At 34.2% G+C, this 18315-nt stretch overlaps 2 long non-coding RNA genes across 2 annotated transcripts; both read left to right on the top strand.

Annotated features, from left to right (window-relative positions):
* Positions 1–6547: 6547 nt before the first annotated feature.
* LOC144423033 (uncharacterized) lies at positions 6548–7647 on the top strand. Its single transcript, XR_013475524.1, has 3 exons — positions 6548–6659; positions 6853–6985; positions 7386–7647. It is a non-coding gene; the product is annotated as an uncharacterized LOC144423033 (long non-coding RNA).
* Positions 7648–10485: 2838 nt separating this feature from the next.
* Positions 10486–11718, top strand: LOC144422962 (uncharacterized). The gene is made up of 3 exons (XR_013475491.1): positions 10486–10635; positions 10870–10996; positions 11326–11718. It is a non-coding gene; the product is annotated as an uncharacterized LOC144422962 (long non-coding RNA).
* The last annotated feature ends 6597 nt before the right edge of the window (positions 11719–18315 follow it).

Genomic DNA, 18315 nt, shown 5'->3' with positions numbered 1-18315 from the left:
CGTGAAGAATTGAGCGATAGTCATAGTCATAGTCAATTTTATTTTTTCCAACCAGTAAAATAATGAATGATGCAAAAAATATATCAGGATAAAATAACCAGAAATTGCTTTGTAACCATTGTGACGTAACAAATTATTATGTCAAACGTCACGCTGCGGTTAACCGGTTACTTTTACCCGGTTATCGGTTAAAGGGTTGTCCCGGAAATTCCCAGCCCTAGAAATGGATGTTTGCCCAACTTTTTGACCCCAGGAAATTTCTTTTATACCTTACTATTGGAATATTTCTCAAGCTTATTTTAAATTATATATAATAAGATAATCGCAAGTATTTTTAAACTAATAATATATTTAATTGCTATAAATATACTTGTTATTTTACACAGATATATTTCCGCGAATGAGGTGCCGCCCTGGGCATAACAAATTTTTCAGCTCATCACTGGGTAAAACCCAAAGAATGATATCAGGCTAATGTTGAACTTGATATGAGGCACAACAGCGAAATACATTGCCAAAATTTAATACTAAAAGATATTGAGGCATAGACGTAATAAATTGAAAATTATCTTATATGAAGGCTGATCGCCATATGGGTTGCGGGCATCGACTGCTATCATCCACTTTCTTATTTGAACTGAGCCCTCGTTTTCGAAAAAGGCTGTGTAGTTGTTTTCGATAAAAATACTATACACTGCGTTCGAAACTGCACTGAAATGAATAGACATGCTAAAATAAAAAGATCACGGTAAAACCATAAAGAATATGTTATATTATTACGTATAAATGTATTATATCGAGAACAGCATAATTTCAATTCTTATTTTACTCCAGAATTTAGTATGTTATGCTTATTATCCCATTACCTTTTCATTTGCAGATTGTTCGCATGATTTATATTGGAGTAACCAAATTAAGATTATTGAAAACGATGAATTGTGACACCAAGATTATAGGTCACGTGAATAAGAGCCGTTGCGTCCCTATTCTTTCCTCAAGATGAGTTTTCTAATTGCAACCATCACTAAATGTAGAAGAGGTCATATTTACTATATGATCAGGCATGTTTTGAATATGTATTCTTTACTGTGGGCTGACGATATGTGCGAATAACGAGGGAAATGAGCAGTCTCAATGCACAAAATTTTTACGAAATTTTTCGTCGAAAATTTCGGTATTCCAGAATTTTCTTGAAAACTGTTTTTGAATGAACAGTCATTGCAAACGTTACTAATTTGCCAATTTACGTTTTGACACGAAATGCTGTGGAAATTACTTGAATAAAACGGGTTTAACCTTCGACAAATGGCGCAATTTTTAATATTCCTTCCGACTTCTGCGAACGTTGAGAGAAGTCACGCAATATTACAATTTTAATTAAATAGCGGGTGTATTCCAAAGCACCATCTGCTTAATGAGTTCAGATTTGTTCACCTACGAAAACCTAAAATGTAGCCGTTTCATTTAAATTTACTCTTTTTAGTATAAAGCAAGGCTGCCCAACCCGCGGCCCGCTGGACTGTATTTTGCGACCTGCCCTATAAAGTTTGTAAGCAGACTTTTTAAAATTTTTACTATGTTATATAGAGATTTGAGTATGTTTCATTATTTGGGTGTGACGCTGAGCGCAATTATAAGATTGTCTTTAAAGCTTAAATTGAAATGTGACTCCGTGTTCTTTTATTTTGTATTTTTGTTTATGTTATTTTTGCGTTATATACGATTTCGAAAATGTTGTCACTGCTTATCCGCGGGCTTGTCCACGGGACATGTTTTTCTGCCCCATTCCCATCCTATAGCAATTATGCATGTCCCATCCCATTCCATGGGATTCCCATTGGAATAAAATTCAATAAAAATTGTTAAAATTAGGTTTAGCGTCTACTAAATAGGACTACATGTACGAATAGACATGCAAAACAACAAAATATACGGACTTCGGTAACTTTATATCCATAACTATTATACATGTGTCCATCAGCTCCATCACGAAGTATATTTTCAATGCTGAATATATTTTGCTCTTCATAACTAACATGAGAGCTATGCTCAAATATATGGACACGAAGTCTATAACGAAATGTTTACCATCATTTCCATCGAAAATCATACGGTTTTTGCGTCCCACGTGACCCATGGGAAATACAAATGTGTGCTGTCCCATCCCATGGCAATGCCATTCCCTTCGACATGCCTGTGTTTCCCTCAATAATTCTGACAAAATTGACTTAATGGCATTGCTACATATTCAAATTAGTAAATATAAATATATATATATATACTCGTCCAGAAATCTTTTTAATGTTACTTCAATAAATACTTGTATTGATGCTTCGAATTTTACAAAACGGTTCTCCACCAAAACTTGATATTCCGGCGACATGGGCGCACATTATGCTTTATTTAAACATTGAGACAGTATCATAGCCACTGAAAATGAATGAATAAAAACACTATAACCCAAATATAACATTCAATTCTGACGTCTATGTTTGTTAGTGAAAACTGTGTGTGGATTCTTGTGTGGTCGTCAGAAATCCGCAAGTGTGTTGTGTAATGATTGATTCTTTAATTCGGCGACCCGCGAGTGTCATGTCCACACCCCATGCTACCAGATTTCGAATAGTAAACTGCTATTCTAATATTCGACTTGATATTTGAATATTTCGCCATTCCTAATCAGTAACCAGTAAATAATTATTGACCTGATTGATTTTTTGTTAATAAACTTGCATTTTACGTATCATGTAAATTATACCGGAATCGGGAATTAGCTGGTATTGAAGTTTGGTACAAGCATTTGAGGCCCGCAACGAATTTCGTCATGTGAAAGCGGCCCGAGAGAGGAAAAAGGTTGGGCAGGTCTGGTATATAGGGTATTGGATGTTTGTCTGACCTTTGACCCCAAAATATTTCGTCCTATACCATACCATTATATTATTTTTTATGCTTATTTTAAATATTGATAAGGTGTCACCAGCTTGGCTCTATCTTAGGAAGACAAAAATATTTGTGAGCATCCACGGTCGCAATGTACATTTTCAAGAATGAGCTGCGTTTCGGTTCTTACGATTTTTCCAGCTCATCACTGGTTATAACCCAATGCAACAATCTTATGTTGAACATAATACGAGGCAGACCCTAATAAATTGAAAATGATCTTGTATGAAGGCCGATCGCCATATGGGTTGCGGGCATACCTTGGTCCGCTCATAGACCACGAGTGTATACTAAACTACACTAGCATACTAAAATAGAAATGACATGCTAAAATAAAAAGATCACGGTGAAACCATACAGAATATTTTTATATTATTACGTATAAACGTATTATATCGAGAACATTATGGTTTTTAATTCAACTCTTATTTTACTCCGGAATTGAGTCTGTTTGCTCATTCTCCGACTAACTTTTCATTGGCAGATCGTTTGCATGAATTATATAAGAGTAACCAAATTAGGATTATTGAAATCGATAAATTGTGACACCAAGATTATAGAATTAAGGGCACGTGACTAGCGCCGTTGCGCCCCTATTCGTTCTTCGAAATTCGTTTTGTAATTGCTATCAAGAGGTCATATTTACCACATGGCCAGGCTTGTTTTGAATATGTATTATTCGGCGTGGGCTGACGATATGTGTGAATAACTGGAAAATAACAATCTCATTGCATAAAACTTCTACAAAAAATTCTTCACAAATTTCGGATTTTCTTGGGATTGTTTTTGAATTACCAGATATTGCAAATGTTATTAATTTGCTATTTCTAGGTTTTGACACGAATGGGTGTGGAAATTATTTGAAGAAAACGGGTTCAACCTTTGACAAATGTCTGAATTTATAATATTACAACGCAATATTACAATTTTAATTAAAGAAGGGGTGTATTCCAAATTACCATTTCCTCTATATTAGTCTCGGAAACACTAGCTTTGGTGAACACGTGTTACATCGCTAATCGAGGCCATTTTAAAATTCCTTCTGTTTTGTATGAGATCCCATATTTCACCTAAAAATTGGCTGTTTTATATTAATTTACTCTTTTTATGCGTCGTCGATGACCATTGTTTCAATTTTTGTAACTTGCTGCTCAGCCACATTTTTTGTGTGAGTCGCATACGTACTGTGGTTAAATATTGTACCCCTTGTACAAGAAGGTAAAAACGAGAGCCCGTGGCATCGAAAATGTTGTTACCCACCTTGCCTGTTACCTTACCTGCTTGTTACCTCACAATGGTATCTAAACTTTGATGTTATTTTTACTGAGTTTGTTCCTGGACACGAATTGTACATATACTTGAATCATTTTGTTAATATGTTGTTACTTGATCAGTTTTCGAAAATTGTATTTCTTTTCTTATCTTGTAAAAAAAATCGCTTTGGTAGAGTGACCATACGTCCTGATTTTGGAGGATTTGTCCTCTTTTTTTTCGTTAAAAATCTTACGTCCTCCGAGAACGCTCTAAAATGCAAAAATGTCCTCCTTTTCACGGGGTTGAATCTTTAAAATTTTTGTATGATATAATCAACAGTTTTTGAAGCGTTAAGAAAATTTGTGGGTAAGTAGATAATTGTAATTATCATTATACATAATACAAGCAATGCATTGAAGCCAAGTTGTTCGACTACTTCTAGAACTTATGTTTGTAAGCAAGTTTAATCCAATTTAGTTCCCTACTGTAAACTCATGGCACATGAAAGATGAACAGAATAATTTAAGTCCTGCAGCACACTTCGCCTATTGTCACTTCTATATTTCACCCTAAAGAATATAGTAGATATATAATGTATAAATCAGGCACATGTGAAATATGGTGCTACCAAACGATGTGTCCTCCTTTTAGGGTTTGGGAATAGGGTCACCCTAGCCAGTGGTTACAGTTTGTATTTTTCGATATAGCAGGCTATTTACATTTTCGATTATTTTGAAAATTGCTGTGGGGTCTATGGGGATCGTTTTTTGGGAGCGAAGACGCCATCAAGGCTGAAAATTGCGCACCAAATATAATAATATATATATTAAAAATATTTTTAAGGCAGAAATAATAGTCATATCCATTTATAATTCGAAGTGAATTATACAAGAAGAGATGGACATTGTTAAAAGGTACAAATCACCCCGCTAGAAGGTATATTATGTAATTATATTGCCACACCCTAATAACAACGTTTTACACATGGGTAATATGTGATATGAATCTTAGTATTCTTGTAATTGGTCCTGACTAAAGCATTCATAGTGCACCCGTTGACATTCATTTTGTTTTCGAACATATTTAATGCGAGTGGGGAATTATTCGAAGTAAAAAGAAAACAAATTCAATTAACGAAAGTCTATACCTCTTCTTCCCATCGACTTCCTTGAAAATCAAGTAAAGCACACACGCAATATAGCATTTCGAAGTACAGAGAAATTCCAGTGAAGTACATGACATTAGAAGTCACAGAATAACCCCTAATGACAAACACAAATACGACAAAGCGCTACGTTCACACTGGGAATAATAGGCTTTCATCTCATAAATTCAAGTAGGCTAGCTACCTTCATAGTCAACCATCCCTGCTGATAAGGGAGACATACGAGGCCATGCATAATATTGATTTTCTAATGAAACGGAATACAAAAATTAACTAGGATATTAGTGCAGTATTTTCACGCTTGAGACCAAGTGTTTAAAGTTTGATTTCGTATGCGAAAGATGAGGTTGGATATCCAGAAACCGTGCATTTTATAAGCTACAATGATGTTGTAAATTCTTAAAACAATTATCGTGAACACTAGATTTAAGATATCCGACTGAATAGTGTGCTGAAAAAGTATTAGCTGTCGATATAAAACAGTTATACAAAGTACGTTTTCGCTTTAGGTTAATTAAGCGATTACAACCTTGATTTGAGCAAATTTTTGTGCTTCGCGCATCATATTTCTAGGTATTGTTTAAGATTTTTCGCAACCGTTGTTTGGTTTCAGTGAGCTTATGCTGCGTATGATTTTTAACTTGTTCAGTAGGCGGAGAATACTCAAAAAGTAACCGTTATTTGCAAAAGCGGATAAAACCATTCCAATCCAAGAATAAAAAATGCAAAACGAAGAGAGACTGGAAAATCAAAATTAAATCACGCTTGAAAATGATGAAATATGAAATGACGACGAATCATGTCTGGCTGGTGTGTAGAGTTTTTTTTTCGCATCGCAATGTTTTGAGAAAAAAGGGAGCTAAACCTTTCATGGAAACCCATAAAAAGACATTCATTCATTGCCTTGCTCATCATTCACAAGGATAGTTCTTTTAAAAGGAACTGCGAAAACTCAACGATCGAAAACATCAAGTTTTTATTCGAGTTTGCACAAATTTCAAATAACATACTCAATCATTTTACCATTTTTGAAAACCAAGTTAATTATCACTTGACAACATTGTATATTGCATGATACACGTACTGCACAAATATATATATTTATATAAGAATGTGGATAATCAGATCAGTAAAATTGTGCATCTAATAATGAGAGGGAGAGAAAAATGTAATTCCACAAATCCTTGTTTTCCTTATTATCAGTTCAGATTAGTAAGCCGAGTCTTAACTTTAAAATCAGCAAAAGAAAAATGAAGATCTTCTTTCTATTACTTTTATGCGTCTGTGCATCGTATGCGGCGTAAGTAAATTTTTTTTAAATCCAACTCGATTTTCCCCTTTCAGTATTGATTTTAATGTGGAAACCTCCGATGGCCCTTTGGTATTGCTTATACAATGAATGTTCGGGCCAAAGTAATATTTCTGTGGGGGTTTTACGAATTTTTGAGAAATTCCAATTATTAACAAAAAATTCCTTCCTGCTCTATTTGTAGTATACGTGGAAAAGCGTGCGGTGCAGATTTCTGCGGTCCTCAGTTCGATGTATGTTGCCAAACCGTCTCCGTGGACACATCAAGAAAATATTATGGTTTAACAGGATTTTACTGTTCATCGGGATTAAGAACCGTTAGTATAAACTATGATATAATAAATTATCATGACGTAATATTTTATCAGTGTAAATATTTAGAAGAATGTTTCAGGTTTCGATATTACTAATGAAAAATGTTTTGGAAGCAATGGATTATTCTATTCTATCGCGAGAATTTGTTAAATGTTTTTTAAGTGAGCCACAAATTATGAGAAGTTACTTCGACTATAGAATATTCTTCTCACACGTTGTTACATTGCGTTATTTATATAATTATGTCAGGCGTTTTTGTGACAGTGGTATTTCTTCCTCCTTTTCACAATATTATATATATATCATTTTACGCGTTTTTTCATATTTTGCAATCTATGTCGCACTTATTAACATTTGAAATACCACCATAATGAAGTATTGAGAACCTGTGATGTTTTCCAGGATTGGACCGAAAAGGTGCGGCCAGGAATGAGGTACAGGAACCTAAGGTTGTGCAACCAGTTGGATTGGTAAACAGAACTTGATCACGTGATTGGTCACCCAGTCAAGAGTTAATTATTTCAATCAAGTTCGAACATTAGATAAAATTTAACAAGTTTATTATATCTGTGATCCACACTTGACAAATATTAACTTTTGACTTTGGATTGGTGATGAAGAATTTAAAAAGATGCAAAGACAAATAAAACAATCATTTTAAAAAGTGTGTTTTTGTGACTGATTAGGGCTTTAACACTACATGTACTCTCAGAGCTTGATAAGTTTTACAGCTTAATAAGCAATACAAACATATGGTTAACAGGTAGTGAAGCACGTGCTAACTACTAAATAAGTTAGTTAACAATATTTCATTCATGATGTAATTACTCAAATTTAGACTACGAAGTTTCATTCAGAATCTGAAATTAGAATGAGAAAAATTGATTCCGCCAGTAATTTGCGTTAGACTAGATCGAAGGCATGTCCTGTTTAATCATATGTAATATTAATATAAAAATTTGCACTTTGACTCGAGCTTCGAACTCCCCAGAAAAACAAGTTTTGGTGTAAAAACTGAGGCGCATGCAAGAATTTTTGATTAACCGTTAGATGCGTTTCATCAACTTATTTTTGTTTTGAATTATTGGAAAAAGTCTTTACGTCGATCATAACAATCGAAAGTCTGAAATACTGTCGAAAAGCGTCAGTTATTTGAGGTTCAAATAGCCTTTAACCGTAACTTCAATACTGTTACAAAGCGCCAGTCGTTCAACGTTTAAATAGCATTTCATCGTAACTTCAATACTGTTAATATTAGAGTTCACTGAAGGTATTAGTTAGGGCTACAAACCGAGACAAACTCTATTTAGTCTTGCTCTATTGCTGAATATTACTGAGTACCATAGAAAAAGAAATACGAACTGCCCAGCCAAATTCTCGTCGTACTGGTAGTAGAAATGTATCGATATCGGTCATTTTTCGGTATTGCCCAAATGTAGACCGATATTTGCGATATATTCCGCTTTTTGATCTGATCCAGCATGTTTTAAAAATTAAGTTAAAATACAGATGCTAAATTTTTTTTGTATAGACTGTAGACGTAGAGGGATCATGTTCGCGGTATTTGCCTCGTTAACTCTAAGCCCCGCGAGTAGAAAAGGGAAGAGGATTCGGATTTAGCTATTTATCAGTCCACCTAGCTCAACCAATTTGGCATTTTCGTTGCCAAATTTTATTATATTATTATTGTATTTTATATTGACATTTTAATATAACATGGTTGTTATAAAGAAACATATAAATCAAATAAAATTTAATGTGTAAAATACGACGGTATATATATATATATATATATATATATCAGCACAAAATCCGGCATAGGCAACTCAATGTATCAGTTTGATAGGATAAGTGAACATACATTTACCTTACCCTCTATTGCGGGCTTTATGAGTTTTCTAACTGAACACCTAGTTTACGTTTTGGAATATTTTTTCCAAGCCGAAATAATGTACAACGTGAATAATAAATACTCCCAGACTATTGTTTTAATCCGTCAACCCTGCACACCTAGAGTAATAATTATATATTATCAGAATATCGGATTTTCAAAATATCGGATTTTTTTTTGGTATCGGATCTGCATCGATATATACATTTCTAACTGGTAAACTAAAATACCGATATAACGTATGTATGTATGCACAAGCTTCTTGCGGACTGCCCGCACCATTGGCGGGTAGCATCATTGGCGCACCATTGGCGGGTAGCATCCAGGCCGCCTAGACGTACCGGTATATCGATAATGACCAAGCGGCAAACAAGTATTGCGAATGTCTGATATATAAATATTCAGCGGTTTACTATTCACGGATCAAATACCAATATATAAATATATATATACACATAGGGTTACCATATTTTTGTGACTTTCCGATTTTACTACATGGGCCTACATTTAAAGCCATCCCGACTGTCTTCGTTGATCATAGTAGTGTCATCGAGAGTTCATGCGCATATTCTCTGTCCAAATATCAGGTTCAGTTCGAAAAATAGAAAAGACTTGCCGTTAACGATACTAATATTCCTAATTCAGATTTTTTATGTACAGCAAAAGGAATAAAGAATAATGAAATAGCCTGTCGTTTCTAAGCATTGGGATTTTCCTCTACGCCCAAGCATGCTTTTCTGTAGATAACACCTTTTTAAAAAAAAACGTTGTTCAATGTCACATTCACGTAAACCTCAGAACAGGACCAATTAGTATTGATTTTACATGTTATACGTTGGCTAACAATGCTAGCGGGAAACAACGAAACAAACAAAATAAAGTAAATAGGCTAGCCTGCGCTACACAGCGACAACAATAACATGTGAATTTGTAATATGCTGAATGGCTGAACGCAAAAGCGGGACTTTTGGCTGACTTGTCGGGACGGCGGGACAAAACGCTAAAAGGCGGGACTGTCTCGCCTAAAGCGGGACGTATGATAAGCCTATAAATATACTGTGCTGTATATCGTTGGTGGAGTTGTGTAAGATAAGCTCCGTGACATGAAAACTCATCCAATATTGAGTGAATTTTGATTATATAATTTAAAATGTTAATTTTTCAAATTTTCTGTTTTTAACATAACCGCTAACAATTTTCAAGCACTGTCAATGCATACAAACGATGAAATAGCGTTATTATCAACGATGGTGAAAATTTCGAGAAAACTTCAAACAGAAAAAAAAGACGAACTTCTATTACGCATTTTGTAAAAAAAGCATTCAAACGGAATCACTGCCTCAACCATGTTATGTATATATACCATGTTACCAGGCATAGCCCACAAATAGCACTGTAACATTAATATGTACAAAAAAAATGGAAAGAAAAACGCAGTCAAAATTCATATCATGCATACTTTTCAATAAAAAGGCAGAGTTTAGGAATTCTTGCTCACATTATTAGTACGCAGACATATCAGAAAGACGTGTATATTAAAATAATTTGCAGCGATCACAAACCTAGTGAAACCTAAGAAAAGCATATAACTAACTATAAAAACTTCATAACGATTTGGTGAATGATAATTTGCAAACAAACATTCAATTACAAGCGTTGTTTTTACAGTCGTTAACACATAATAAAGTTGAAATCAAATCAGAAATTCATCAAAATGAAGATTCTACTCATCTCTCTTCTTTGCATAAGCCTTGCGGCAGCGTAAGTATATTAATGTCAATTGTTTATTATAAGAGGATTTAACATAATAACACTGAACAAATATATAAATGGATACAATATGAAAAATATTTTAGACAAGACGAATATTCGATATTATTATTGACCGTATAAATAATAGAGATACGTACTTATTTTTGAATTACAAATAATTGCATTGGTTACATACAATGTTTTCAAAGTATGATTGATCAGTTTAAATTCGAAATTTTTTAGGCAAATCGGAGGTAGATTCTGTGGAAATAAACTATGTGACTCTGCGCACGATGCTTGCTGTCAAGATATATATCTTGACGATCCTGGACAAACCGACCCCCCGTTCTGTGGATACAGAAACGATAATGTTAGTATATTGATCTTAAAATATACGTTTCATGTTATGGCAGCGTATATATATATATATATTATAAGCACATTTTGCTTTACATTCCGCCAAAGTAAAATAATCTTCCATTAGTTCTTTACCAGCACCACTTGGTTACCAGAAATTGAGATGTGACCGCTATACCAAATATTCACTACCTTTAACAGCCAATTAGTGAGCAAAAGTTTTCAATGAAAATCGTGTTATTGAAATTTTGTAAGCTTCTGACAAGATATTACAATTTTCCCCTTAAACTATATTTTGTAAAAATACCTGTTTTGTATTCTGACTATAATTCTTTTTTACAGGGCTACAGAACAAACAAGCACTACTTGAGGCTCTGCAACATTCGTTTTACTTCGTAATTCAATAGTGATCAACATTATCATTGCAATCAGAGTCTTAATTTGATACCACTCATCAGTAATAAACTAATTGCCAAGGAAAATTATTTTTTATTGTCTCAAAATACAATGTTGCATATAATAAGTAAGTTTCTGTTCTCCACCAGTTATTGTTATTATTCTATGTTTGGAAATGTCGACGTTAAGACGAAGAAATAAAGAAATCTAAAGAACGAACAGCTATTAAAGATTGACTAGAACATTTAAAAGTGTATTATGTGTTTCAATAATTATATCGTATTTTGACTTTGGGTGCATACTGTTGATTCCAATGAAATACAAGAATTATAACCAGAATTTGTTGTTTATTTTTAATTAATCAACTTGTAAACAGTCGACTATTATGATTGAAAGTGATGATAAATTTCATTTCTTTAACAAAAAATGCAATATGAGGACATTTGGTGATGGTGCTCTATCGGGGGTGGGAGTTAGTAATAAGAACAGACACAGTTATGTTTGTGATCAATTACAAACAGCAACAATCATAATAATAATATTTTGTCGTTACCACGAGGTCAAATTAAGACAAAATGTTAAATTATGGCGTCCAAGGATATCTCTGGTTAAAAAATAGCACCGATGTTTTTCATAGTAGCTTTTTCATTTAACGCCGTTCCGGTTGTTAACTATTATATTGCATTTACGTTCCTGTTGTTGAAATAAAAGTATGCCATAGAAAGTTAAGTTTCTCCTGTTCACTTAATAATTTACGTTTTGTTACTTCATAAATTGATTCTACATCTCAGCAAACAAATAATTAGCACATGCGTAACGTGAAATGGATAGGGCTGGGAATGGTTAATCGGTTACCCGTTTTATATATCACTAACTGTCTCCATTCGTGAATAATTTTGAGCGATACCAGGATAAAACCACCAACAAATTATTATGTCAAACGTCACGCTGCGGTTAACCGGTTACTTTGACCCGGTTAATGATTGAAGTGTTTTCCCTGAAATTCCCAGCCCTAGAAATTGATGTTTGCCCGACCTTTTGACCCAGAAAATTTCATTTTATACCTTACTATTAGAATATTTCTCAAGCTTATTTTAAATTTTAATAAAATAATCGCAAGTATTTTTGAACTAATATTATATTTAATTGCTATAAATATACTTGTCATTTTACACAGATATATATATTTCATCGGATCTAAAAGTCAAAAATTTCTGTTAGTGTTCGCGGACGTGTTGTAAATATAATACATTTCCGCGAATGAGGTGCCGCCCCGGGCATAACACATTTTCCAGCTCATCACTGGGTAAGACCCAAAGACTGATATCAGGCTAATGTTGAACTTGATATGAGGCACAACAGCGAAATACATTGCTAAAATTTAATACTGAAAGATATTAAAGCATAGACGTAATAAATAGAAAATTATCTTATATGAAGGCTAATCGCCATATGGGTTGCGGGCATCGACTGCTATCATCCACTTTCTTATTTGAACGGCGCCCACGATTTCGAAAAGACTGTGTAGTTGTTTTCGATAAAAATACTATACACTGCGTTCGAAACTGCACTGAAATGAATAGACATGCTAAAATAAAAAGATCATGGTAAAACCATAAAGAATATGTTATATTATTACGTATAAATGTATTATATCGAGAACAGCATAATTTAAATTCTTATTTTACTCCAGAATTTAGTATGTTATGCTTATTATCTCATTACCTTTTCATTTGCAGATTGTTCGCATGATTTATATTGGAGTAACCAAATTAAGATTATTGAAAACGATGAATTGTGACACCAAGATTATAGGTCACGTGAATAAGAGCCGTTGCGTCCCTATTCTTTCTTCGAGGTGCGTTTTGTAATTGCTTGTTTTGAATATGTATTATTCACCGTAGGCTGACGGTATGTGCAATTAACAAGGGAAATGAGCAGTCTCGATGCACGAAACTTCTACGAAAAAAATCTTCGAAAATTTCGCTATTCCACGATTTTCTTTGAAACTGTTTTTGAATGAACAGTCATTGCAAACGTTACTAATTTGCCATTTTACGTTTTGACACGAAATGCTGTGGAAATTACTTGAATAAAACGGGTTTAACCTTCGACAAATGGCGCAATTTTCAATATACCTTCCGACTTCTGCGAACGTTGAAAGAAGTCACGCAATTTTACAATTTTTATTAAATAACGGGTGTATTCCAAAGCCCCATCTGCTTAATGAGTTCAGATTTGTTCAACTACAAAAACCTAAAATGTAGCTGTTTCATTTTAATTTACTCTTTTCAATATAACGCAAGGCTGCCCAACCCGCGGCCCGCTAGACTGTATTTTGCGACCTGACCTTTAAAGTTTGTAAGGAGACTTTTTAAATTTTTACTATGTTATATATAGGTTTAAGTATGTTTCGTTATTTTGGTGTGACGCTGAGCGCAAACATAAGAATGACTTTGAAGCCGAAATTTGCAAATTAATTTCATTCTGATTGCTTTCTTTCGTGTCGGCTTTGATCGTCTTTATCGCCAACGCAAAATAAAATGTCAACAATTTCCGTGGTACTGTCCATTGGACATATTTTTCTGCCCCATTACCATCCGATAGCAATTATGCCTGGGATTCCCATTGGAATAAAATTCAATAAAAATTGTTAAAATTAGGTTTAACGTCCACTAAGTAGGACTACATTTACGAATAGACATGCAAAACAACAAAATCTACGGACTTCGTTAACTTTATATCCATAACTATTATGCATGTGTCCATCAGCCCCATCACGAAGTATACTGTTAATGTTGAATATATTTTGCTCTTTATAACTAACAAGAGAGCTATGCTCAAATATATGGACACGAAGTCTATAACGAAATGTTTTACCATCATTTCCATCGAAAATCATACGGTTTTCGCGTCCCACGTGACCCATGGGAAATACAAATGTGTGCTGTCCCATCCCATGGGAATGCCACTCCCTTCGACAAGCCTGTGTTTCCCTCAATAATTCTGATAAAATTGACTTAATGGCATTGCTACATATTCAAATTAGTAAATATAAATATATACTCGTCCAGAAATCTTTTTAATGTTACTTCAATAAATACTTGTATTGATGCTTCGAATTTTACAAAACGGTTCTCCACCAAAACTTGATATTCCGGCGACATGGGCGCACATTATGCTTTATTTAAACATTGAGACAGTATCATAGCCACTGAAAATGAATGAATAAAAACACTATAAGACCAAAAATATAACATTCAATTCTGACGTCTATGTTTGTTAGTGAAAACTGTGTGTGGATTCTTGTGTGGTCGTCAGAAATCCGCAAGTGTGTTGTGTAATGATTGATTCTTTAATTCGGCGACCCGCGAGTGTCATGCCCACACCCCATGCTACCAGATATCGAATAGTAAACTGCTATTCTAATATTCGACTTGATATTTGAATATTTCGCCATTCCTAATCAGTAACCAGTAAATAATTATTGACCTGATTGATTTTTTGTTAATAAACTTGCATTTTACGTATCATGTAAATTATACCGGAATCGGGAATTAGCTGGTATTGAAGTTTGGTACAAGCATTTGCGGCCCGCAACGAATTTCGTCATGTGAAAGCGGCCCGAGAGAGGAAAAAGGTTGGGCAGGTCTGGTATATAGGGTATTGGATGTTTGTCTGACCTTTGACCCCAAAATATTTCGTCTTATACCATACCATTATATTATTTTTTATGCTTATTTTAAATATTGATAAGGTGTCACCAGCTTGGCTCTATCTTAGGAAGACAAAAATATTTGTGAGCATCCACGGTCGCAATGTACATTTTCAAGAATGAGCTGCGTTTCGGTTCTTACGATTTTTCCAGCTCATCACTGGTTATAACCCAATGCAACAATCTTATGATGGACATAATATGAGGCAGAGACCTAATAAATTGAAAATGATCTTGTATGAAGTCCGATCGCCATATGGGTTGCGGGCATACCTTGGTCCGCTCATAGACCACGAGTGTATACTAAACTACACTGGCATACTAAAATAGAAATGACATGCTAAAATAAAAAGATCACGGTGAAACCATACAGAATATTTTTATATTATTACGTATAAACGTATTATATCGAGAACAGCATGGTTTTTAATTCAACTCTTAGTTTACTCCGGAATTGAGTCTGTTTGCTCATTCTCCGACCAACTTTTCATTGGCAGATCGTTTGCATGAATTATATAAGAGTAATCAAATTAGGATTATTGAAATCGATAAATTGTGACACCAAGATTATAGAATTAAGGGCACGTGACTAGCGCCGTTGCGCCCCTTTTCGTTCTTCGAAATTCGTTTTGTAATTGCTATCTAGAGGTCATATTCACCACATGGCCAGGCTTGTTTTGAATATGTATTATTCGGCGTGGGCTGACGATATGTGTGAGTAACAAGAAAATAACAATCTCATTGCATAAAACTTCTACAAAAAATTCTTCAAAAATTTCGGATTTTCTTGGGATTATTTTTAAATTAACAGTTATTGCAAACGTTATTAATTTGCTATTTCTAGGTTTTGACACGAATGGGTGTGGGAATTATTTGAAGAAAACGGGTTTAACCTTTGACAAATGTCTGAATTTATAATACTCCTTCCGACTTCTGCGAACGTCAAAAGAAGTCACGCAATATTACAATTTTAATTAAAGAAGGGGTGTATTCCAAATTACCATTTCCTCTATATTAGTCTCGGAAACACTAGCTTTGGTGAACACGTGTTACATCGCTAATCGAGACCATTTTCAAATTCCTACTGTTTCGTTCGAGATCCCATATTTCACCTGAAAATGAGCTGTTTTATATCAAATTGTTTCAATTTTTGTAACTTGCTGCTCAGCCACATTTTTTGTGTGAGTCGCATACGTACTGTGGTTAAATATTGTACCCCTTGTACAAGAAGGTAAAAACGAGAGCCCGTGGCATCGAAAATGTTGTTACCCACCTCGCCTGTTACCTTATCTGCTTGTTACCTCACAATGGTATCTAAACTTTGATGTTATTTTTACTGAGTTTGTTCCTGGACACGAATTGTACATATATATGAATCATTTTGTTAATATGTTGTTACTTGATCAGTTTTTGAATATTGTATTCCTTTTCTTATCTTGTGAAAAAAATCGCTTTTTTCATTAACTATATCGTCAGTGGTAGAGTGACCATACAACCTCCTTTTGGAGGATTTGTCCTCTTTCTTTCGTTAAAAATCTTACGTCCTCCGAGAACGCTCTAAAATGCAAAAATGTCCTCCTTTTCACGGGATTGAATCTTTAAAATAGAAATCAACAGTTTTTGAAGCGTTAAGAAAATTTGAGGTAAGTAGATAAGTAATTGTAATTATCATTATACATAATACAAGCAATGCATTGAAGCCAAGTTGTTCGACTACTTCTAGAACTTATGTTTGTAAGCAAGTTTAATCCAATTCAGTTCCCTACTGTAAACTCATGCTAGCACATGAAAGATGAACAGAATAATTTAAGTCGTGCAGCACACTTCGCCTATTGTCACTTCTATATTTCACCCTAAAGAATCTAGTAGATATATAATGTATATATCAGGCACAGGTGAAATATGGTTCTACCAAACGATGTGTCCTCTTTTTAGGGTTTGGAAATAGGGTCGCCCTAGTCAGTGGTTACAGTTTGCATTTTTCGATATAGCAGGCTATTTACATTTTTGATTATTTTGAAAATTTCTGTGGGGTCTATGGGGATCGTTTTTTGTGAGCGAAGACGCAATCAAAGCAAGAAATTACTCACCAAATACAATATTATATATATACAATAAAAATATTTTTAAGGCAGAAATAATAGTCATATCCATTTATAATAAGTGAATTATACAAGAAGAGATGGACGTTGTTAAAATGTACAAATCATCCCGCTTGAAGGTATATTATGTAATTATATTGCCACACCCCAATAACAACGTTTTACACATGGGTAAATATGTGATATGGATCTTAGTATTCTTGTAATTGGTCCTGACTAAAGCATTCATAGGGCACCCGTTGACATTCATTTTGTTTTTGAACATATTTAATGCGAGTGGGGAATTATTCGAAGTAAAAAGAAAACAAATTCAATTAACGAAAGTCTATACTTATTCTTCCCATCGTCTTCCTTGAAAATCAAGAAAGCAGTCACGCAATATAGCAATTCGAAGTACAGAGAAATTCCAGTGAAGTACATGACATTAGAAATCACAGAATAACCCCGAATGACAAACACAAACACGACAAAGTGCTACGTTCACACTGGGAATAATAGGCTTTCATCTCATAAATTCAAGTTGGCTAGCTACCTTTATAGTCAACCATCCCTGCTGATAAGGGAGACATACGAGGCCATGCATAATATTGATTTTCTAATGAAACGGAATACAAAAAATAACTAGTATATTAGTGCAGTATTTTCACGCTTGAGACCAAGTGTTTAAAGTTTGATTTCGTATGCGAAAGATGAGGTTGGATATCCAGGAATCGTGCATTAGTGAAAAGCTACAATGATGTTGTAAATTCTTAAAAAAATTATCGTGGACACTAGATTTAGGATATCCAACTGCATAGTGTGCTGAACAAGTATTAGCTGTCGATATAAAACAGTTATACAAAGTACGCTTTCGCTTTAGGTTAATTAAGCGATTACAACTTTGATTTGAGCAAAATTTTGGGCTTCACGCGTCATATTTCTAGGTATTGTTTAAGATTTTTCGCAACCGTTGTTTGGTTTCAGCCAGGTTATGTTTCCTATGAATTTCAACTTGTTCAGTAGGCGTAGAATACTCAAAAAGTAACTGTTTTTAGCAAAAGCGGATAAAACCATTCTAATCCTAGAAAAAAAAAGTTGCAAAACGTAAAAAGACTAGAAAATCAAAACCAAATCACACTT

This window comes from Styela clava, chromosome 5 (assembly GCF_964204865.1).
Source record: "Styela clava chromosome 5, kaStyClav1.hap1.2, whole genome shotgun sequence".
In the NCBI taxonomy this organism is placed as follows: Eukaryota; Metazoa; Chordata; class Ascidiacea; order Stolidobranchia; family Styelidae; genus Styela; species Styela clava.
This window is presented reverse-complemented; position numbering and strand designations above follow the sequence as displayed.